The following is an 8,044-nucleotide window of genomic DNA, read 5'->3' on the forward strand; positions in this document are numbered from 1 at the left end:
GAGACCAGGCAGAGCTGGTGGAAAGGCGGGCCTGCGGCCAGACCCCAGGTGCGGGGTGTGGGCAGGAGGGTGGGCTGGGCAGGGGTCCAGCAGGGGACCTCAAGGCCTCCTGGGAGAAGGCAGGGCAGGGGCGGCCTCCTGAGAGGGAGAGGGAGGGGAGTCAGTGGTGGGGCCTCAAGCCCAGTGCTGAGCCGGGGGCGGACGACCCTGCTCTACAGAAACCGCGCACCCGGCTGAAGGCCTGCCGGCAGGTGTGCTGAGGGGGCTCCGGGCGGGAACAACGGGGCCGGAGTCCTCGGTACTTGTCCCCGGGGAAGGAACAAGGGCACAAGAAGTCTGTCCCTGGCCGTGGCCGTGGGGAAGGTCTGGGCCAGGGGCCTAGTTCGCGCTGCAGATGTGAGGATGGAGCAGGGCTGCTGGGGGAGCAGGGGGCAAGGCCCGTCCCCTCCGCGGAGCCAGCGCCCTCCCCACAGGGCCGAGCCGCGGGAATGGAGGCGGAGGGCCGGGCGGCCGCGGGGATGAGAGCCCCTCGCCCGGGGCCGGGGCGGGGGGAGGGGGCGGCAAGGACGGCCCAGGACTCACCTGCGAGCAGCCAGAGGGAGCCCCCCGACACCAGGAAGAAGGTCAGCATGTCGGCAGCGGCGCTCGGCCTGGCCCGGCTCGGCCTCTCGGTCCCGCGCCCCGCGGCCCCGCAGCCCAGCAGCCGCCGCGCCGCCGCCGCCGCCGGGTATTTTTAGCCCCCGCCCGCCGGCTCCGCAGCGCCCCCCTCCCCCGCCGCTGCGGCGTCCGGGCGGGAGGGGGAGGGCGAGGCGCGCGCTCGGCGCAGGAGCGCCCCCCCCCGCAGCCCGGCCGGCCCCGCGCCCCCAGCCCCGAGCGCCGCGGCGGAACTGCCGAGCCCGCGGGGGAGGGGTCGAGGCGCGGCGCCCCGCAGCCCTCCGCGCCCTCGCCCCCAACGTCGGAACCCGGCGTTCTGGGGAAACGGGCGGAGGGAGGGCGCACGGGTGACGAGTTGGGGCGAGTGACCCCGCGACCGCCCCGCCGCGACACAGCCAACCACCGCGCGACCCGCGGCCTGGGCCTTGTGACTGGGCCGTCTCGGGTGGCAGCGGGTCGCGGCCACTTGTCCTAGGAGGCACCCGAACGCCCCCCTAGGACCCGGGTCTGTAGGCACGAGGGAGCCCCCGGGTGCCAAGTCTCCAAGCCGGTAAGGAGAGGGTTTGCGAGGGGCTATCTAGGCTCTGACAGGGGGACAGTTAGGCGAGTTCGTACCCAGATCCACTGGGGACCCCAGGCCTCGCAGCTCCCTTCTGGGAAGATCAGGTTTCAGGCCACACAAGGTCACAGGCTCCGTGTGGTCACAGGTTGCCACATGTGGTCACATGAAGTCTCAGCAGCCCCAGGAGTCGCATGAGGTCCCGGGAAGCTACATGGAATCACAGATGTCTCATGAGGACACAAGAAGCCATGCACTTCACACACAACCATTTATAGCACAAGAGGTCTCAAGAGGCCACCCTGATGGGCTGAGAGGCTGGACATCTTCTGTTGCAGAGACTGGGTTTGAAAGGAGGAAGCTCAGTTGTACCTTCTTCTAGGAAAAAAAAAAAAAAAAAAAAGGAGAGAGCAGGCATGCTAGTGTCCCCTGGTGGACACCTACACTTGGATTTCAAGGTCACTTCCTCCCAGCCTTTGCTGGTTCTCATCAGTCATACATTGCCAACCAGGCCTCCAGCACCGAGGACAGCGCCCAGGCAGCCCAACCCTGCAGAAGCGCAGCCCTCCCAGGTCCAGCACGGGCTGAAGTCAGAGGCCCAGAGGGCAGGTAGCAGAGGGGGAAGAGCCTGACTTCCCTTCATACAAACCAGAGACAGGCTGCCCTGTGTGCTCGTGCCCTCACAGTTCAGCAGCTGAGGTGCAGGTTTGTGGGGAGGCCCGTGCCTAGTTTGCTGAGTGCATGGCATGTGTGCCCAGGTCTATGTGCACCTTGTGGGGGCAGGTGGGTGGATGTGTGCCTCTGAGTCACGTCCAGTGCTTACAGAAGGGCTCTCATCCGCAGGATCTCGACCCCTGGGAGAGCTGTTTCCGCTTGAACTCGGGCACAGCCTGGCAAGGACCTTGCTGGAGCCTCTCATGCTTCTCCAGGAGGGTGTCCCAGAGGCTGTGTGGCATCCAGCATCACCCCCTCCCCCAGCAGATGACTTGGCTGTCAGGATCCGTCCCGCCTCCACTGCAGACCTGGACTGCTAATGCTCAGAAGGAGAACCAGAGGGCAGTCTCCCAGGTTGGCGTAGGGAGGTGGGCAGACAGAGATTTTCCCTGATCCTGGAGCCTAAGGAACTAAGATGTATTATTTCTTTATAGATCACGGGATGGACAGAGCATCTCTTTTCAGAATGGGGAGCCCAGGCTTCTGGCAAGAAGGCCCAGGTCCAGTGCTGCCCTGCAGCACGCAGCTGCGGGAGGGCTCAGGCCCTCACACTGCTCCTGGCAGCCTCCTCTCCAGAGTGATGTCATGGGACGCATTTAGCCTGGCCTCCAGCAGGATGTCATATCCGAATAGTCTTCCTACAGATGTCTCTGCTACTTGTGAATATTCTAATCCGAAAACCTGTGCTGGAGCCTCAACTGGCTGCAGTTTAACTGTTTTCCTGTTTCCCTCTCAACCTGGCTTGGCATCCACTAGAGGGATGGGGACAGGAGGGCCCTGGGCCTGGCTGTGGGGACATAGCCAGGGTTCCTCTCTCTAAGCCCATTCTCTCTGCAGGGTGAGGGAACTTGTTCCTTCCCGTCCCAGGTTCCCAAGGCCTCCTTCCCCATCTGTGGGTCTCCATCTGTGGACCCTGCATGGGCCAGGACCTCCGGCTGGCTGGGTGTGACTGCTGGGACCCGGCAGGAGGGAGCCCGGAGCCTTGGACATACTCTTTATCAGCTAGGCCAGCCATGGCGGCGGGCAGCGTTGATCACGCCCATGTCTCCTTGAGACCAGCAACCCTGAGGGGGCAGCAGCCAGGTGCTGACCATCTGACCTCAGTCCTGGCACAAGGTCTGACCCAGAGAGTGCAAGAACATTACCCCATTCAAGAGAGTAGGAGACTGAAGCCCAGAGAGGGGAGCAACTATTTCAGATCACATTGGAGTTCTAGCCTCCTGACTCCCATTCACTCGTTCATTCACTCAGTCAGAGAATGCTCACTCATATGTGCCCCATGCTGGGCACTAAGTGGGGAAAGAGACAAATAGGAAGTAGCAGTAACAACAGCTAAGTGTGGTGTGATGACAGAGGGGTTAGTCTAGCCTGGTCCAGGGGAGGCTTCCAGGAGGAAGACTTTTTGGGGTTGGGCCCTTAATCTTGCGTTACGAGTTCACCAGACATCAAAGTGGGGAAGAGGACACCACTCCCAGCCCTGCTCTGAGTCTGTCATGCTGTGTAATCCTAGGCAAGCCTCTGCTCCTCTCTGTGTACATCGGTACAAAGACGGGATTGTCTAGAGGCTTCTGGGTATCGGGACTAACTAGCCACGACTCTGCTGCCTCTTCATCATCACAGTTGAGTGGCCACACACCAGGCCTGTGAAGCCCAGTGTCCACTTTGTATCCAGTCTGCTTTTGGCCCTGAGAGCCAGCCTAGAATGAGCCTGGCCTCTTAAGCTCAGGGCCTCCTGCACACAGGACATCTCAGCCCGGCCTCTTGAACTGCGGCGGACCCTCTGTCATTTGTAGCTCATCAAAATGTTTGATCACTCTTCTATGTTTTGCTGGTTTTCCACATTATAAGTGGAGTTATAAGTATACTTCTGGATTCCTGAAGTAGAATCCAGAATTCTCTTTCCCGGCCTCCCTTACAGCCAGAGATGGGCCACTAGCTTGGACTGTGCCAGTGAGGCATGTCTTCTCGAGTCTTTGATTCCAAAGCCAGCAGTGAGAGGGAGAAGTTTCTGTACGTGGCGTCCATCCTGCTGGCACGGTGGTGGCAGCAGAAGTGATAGTTGGGCAATTAAACAACTGGAGGGCCCTTGGATCTTCCCAGAGCCATGGAAAGACAAAGATGAAGTCCTTGGAAGTGTCCTAAGTGTACGGAGCTGGAGTTCTGGCTGGTTAAGCCACCAACAGCTCCAGGTCCCTGAGGGGACACCTGTGCATGCCTTCCACTTACACAAGCTCAGGTTCGTGGGAAAAGAACCTCACTTTTAACTCTTTGAAAATGAAACAAACTCGAAAAAAATATAGATGAATAAATATGAATCTGCGGGCTGGGTAAGTTCTTTTTTAAACACAACAAAGGAGACAGAAACCGTCAAGGAAAAGACTGGTAGATTTGAAGATCTGGCTACATGCAGATTTAAAATATCTGCATGTTAAAAACCACCATTTAAAAATCTTAGAGATAAATAGATAACTTCAAAAAATATTTATGCCACAGGAGACAAAGGGTTTACAAATAACCCTAACCAATGAGAAAGAGGCAAATAAGCAAGAGACAGGAACAAGCCATTCGTGAGAGCAGATGCACCTCCTTTCTCTGCCCAGCTGCCTGTGCAGGTGAGGCGATGCCACCACTTGCCACTGCCAACTTCCTCAGAGGCTGGGGTGGGGTCCCGTCCCTTGGGCAAGTCAGAGGGGCGCTGATGCCAGTGACAGGAAAGAGGACCAGCATTTCACAAACCTCACCTCACTCTCCCGAGCACCCCCATCCCTGTATCTGTCCACTCAGAGTCCAGTCCCCTTTCCCCCATGTCCCTCCGGGCAGTTCAGCTCCACCTGCCAGGTGGGGGGACCTCAAACCAGAAAAGCAGAACAGAGGTATGAGAACGGGTGGATGTCTGAGGGTCTGAAAAAACCCTTTTTGAAGGGCCATTTGGCAAGGTATGGCACAAACCTCAACAAATTCTTATCCTTTGACTACGCCTGGTGGATTTGCTTAGGAACTGATAGAAAGGGGAGAAAAATCAGGAATCATTTGTTTGCAAGTTTAGTCATTGCAATATGATTTATTATAATAGTACCAAGTTGTAACAAGTGAAAAGCCCAATGACAAGGTTGAATACATTTTGTGTATCTATGAGATGGTGTCTGTATGCTCTGCTGCCCATAAAAATGATGGTGCAGAAGATTGCACAGTGATGTAGAGAGACGTCTGTGGCACCCGGCTAATTGGAAAATGCAGGTATAAAACAATAACTTCAGTCTGATCCCAATTATGTTTAAAAGCATTTGAATATTCATGGGGGACATGGAAGAAAGGTTAATAGTGGTTATTTCTGAGTGATGGGATTATGAGTTTTTTCTTCTTTGAATTTTTCTGTATTTTCGGAATTTTCTTCAATGAACAGGCATTATATTGCAATGAGGGAAAATATATTTTAAGGAGTAAGTAGTTCCAGAGCCCTTGCTTGGTTCAGAGAGTTCTGGGGTGCTGAAGAGGGAGAAACAGGTCATGGGAGGATCATGAGAGAAATGAGGTCATGGCTGCAGGGTCACTGCTGCCTCGCCTGTCCCTTCCTGACCTTCGGACCTCTGGGCGTCTGCCCCAGACTTCTTCCCTGGCAGCCATTTGAGGACCTCATGGAACTGAGGCTGTGGGGGGAGGCCAGGGCTGGAGGTGGACATGAGGACCTTCAGGATGGCTCATGTGAGCCCAGGGGGGTGGAACAGAGGGAGGGGAGGGAGCAGATGCAGATCCTTTGGGAGGTGGTAGAAAGAGGAGTTTAAGGAGGGGCCAGGGGCCAGGGAAGAAGAGAATTTCCAAAGAGAGGGGGGTGTGTCCCCTGGAAGCTGGAGGTTTGCGTCCCTGTTTCAGAGCTCATTACAGTGAACCAAGAAATCAGTGCCAAAGACATTGCCCATGTGCCCAACCCCTTGAAAACAGAAGCAATGCTTTGGAAGGGCAGTCTCAGAGCCAGGAGGGAAATGCGACACATCATAAAACACCTCAGAGGCGGGGGCGGGGAGGGGGAACCACTCGCTGGAAAGCTGCTAGAGGGCACCAGAAAGATGCAGGGGGGGGGGGGGGCCTCCAAAAGGCAGTGCTCCGAGAACCAGTGACTGATCACCCCGAAAGGTCATCTAGGTGGAGGATGAGAGACCATCTGAGATGCCCTGGCCTCCCCGATCCTATAGAGTTGTAAGGAGGTGCAGGGACTTGTGCAAAGTCACATAGATAATTAAAACGAAGACCAAACCAAAACGTGGGTGTTCTGACTCCCAGTCGATGCATTGCCCCCTAGGAAGACTTGTTTTAACCTAAGTAATCCCTATATTATGTAAATTATTTTAAACTACAGAAAAACATCATTTGCCATCTGATTCAATTTATGAAGTAAATATAAACACAGTTCCAAAACCTGATGTGACAAAAATTTTAAACAACTAAAAGTGGATCATGGTTATAATATAGATTAAATTGTAGATATAAAGATAGACACAGAAATCTTAAATACATTTTTTACAAGGCTATTAAGCATACAAATTGTTTTTCCACTAAAATAAGGTTGAATCTATCCCCAAGATGCCAGGCTGACATGGAACAAGTTCGTAAGATTTGGTGAGCATTCTCCAGGTGTGACCACATGATAAGCTCATGTTCTGTGCTCAGCAGCTCTGAGATGTAAGTGTGGCTGTCCCCAGGGGATGGACTCTAGGACGATCGTCTCTGCAGCAGGGTCTTTAGGAAATGTCTGCTCTCACCATGGTCTCCACCCCATCTCAAGTTTGCAATATGACCCAGCCCTGGCCACCAGTGTCTGGTCCAGGTAATCAATAGCTGAAACAGTCGTGGTCCTTCCCTGAGAACTTGGAATTGGGATTGTAGTTCTTTTCTGCAGAGAGATGTGAAAAATGAAGCAAATATACCCAGAGAAACAGAGAGGAATTCATTGTTGGGTTTTCCACAGGGTGAAGGAAGGGGAGAAAAAGTCGGTATGGAAACACAGCCTATAAGAGGGCGTAGAACCAACTAGGCTGCTTCTCCAAACAAATCCCAGATAAATATTTTTAGGCAGTCCACACTGGAATCTGAAACCACTTTTGGTGACCCTCATTTCCAACTTTACCAGCATCCCTGATTTCAGTCTGTCCAGGAGGCCCCACTGCATCCCCACATTTGATATCTGTGAGATACTTGCAGTGACCCTCTAATCAATCCCCTTATACGCTTGAGCTGGCTGGGGTCGGTTATTGTTGCCTGCGGTCATTTGTACTAACAGATTCCTAATTTTGAAGATGATGAAATTAAGGATTAGAGAGCTGAAATAATTTCTTCAAGGCCCAACAGCTGGCCTGAGATTTGAACCCAAGGTTATCCAAATCCTAAGTCAGTGTTCTTTCCGCTCTACCTATTTATAGGAAAATTGGCAAAATTTGTATAAAGAGGAATTCAATATTTCTTCTCAATAAAATATCTTAAAAATATTTTAAGTTTCTGAAGTAAAAAAAAAAAAAGGGAAAAGGAGAATTAGTTTCTTGGGGAAAGGCTAACTGAGGCCTGGGGCCAATGATTTTCATAGGGGAAAACCTGGCAATGAAAGTCTAACAACTGGAATCCTTGCTCTCGCCCATGCAACTGCTATAGCCTCGCTGTGGTTGGAGAAAGACTGAGGGTAAACCCCAGGGCGAAGGGAAGAGAACGCACTCTGATTTTTGTAGAAACACCTGGCCAACCACAGGCTTTCCGTGATGACACAGCAGCAAGGAATCCACCCAAAATACTGATGCAGCTTACAGATGTGTGCTGTACAACTCTAATCATGTCCAAAGGAAGTATTTTTTTTAATTAAAAAAAAATCTATACAATGAAAGCTCCTAAACAAGGAAGAGGCAATGGACTGGGAAACATCCATATTGGACACATTGGGCTAACGAGCAATGAAGAAAAGACAGTTTCACAAGGTGAATTCCCAGAGGCTGCAGGGCAAGGAGTGAGGGAGGTGAGAAACCACCAACACTTATGGAGATTCATCCTGAAACCCACGGGCCCACTCTCCTCCTTACAGGAGAGGACTCTACCTTCTCTGCTCAGCATGCATGCTGGTGTCACACTCAGCATCTG

At 53.4% G+C, this 8,044-nt stretch overlaps 1 long non-coding RNA gene across 1 annotated transcript; it reads left to right on the forward strand.

The window, feature by feature from the left end:
* Positions 1–921: 921 nt before the first annotated feature.
* On the forward strand, positions 922–4,242 carry LOC143664916 (uncharacterized). Its single transcript, XR_013166674.1, has 3 exons — positions 922–1,204; positions 2,057–2,281; positions 2,362–4,242. It is a non-coding gene; the product is annotated as an uncharacterized LOC143664916 (long non-coding RNA).
* Positions 4,243–8,044: the final 3,802 nt, after the last annotated feature.

The sequence above is a fragment of the Tamandua tetradactyla genome, chromosome 20, assembly GCF_023851605.1.
Source record: "Tamandua tetradactyla isolate mTamTet1 chromosome 20, mTamTet1.pri, whole genome shotgun sequence".
NCBI lineage: Eukaryota > Metazoa > Chordata > Mammalia > Pilosa > Myrmecophagidae > Tamandua > Tamandua tetradactyla.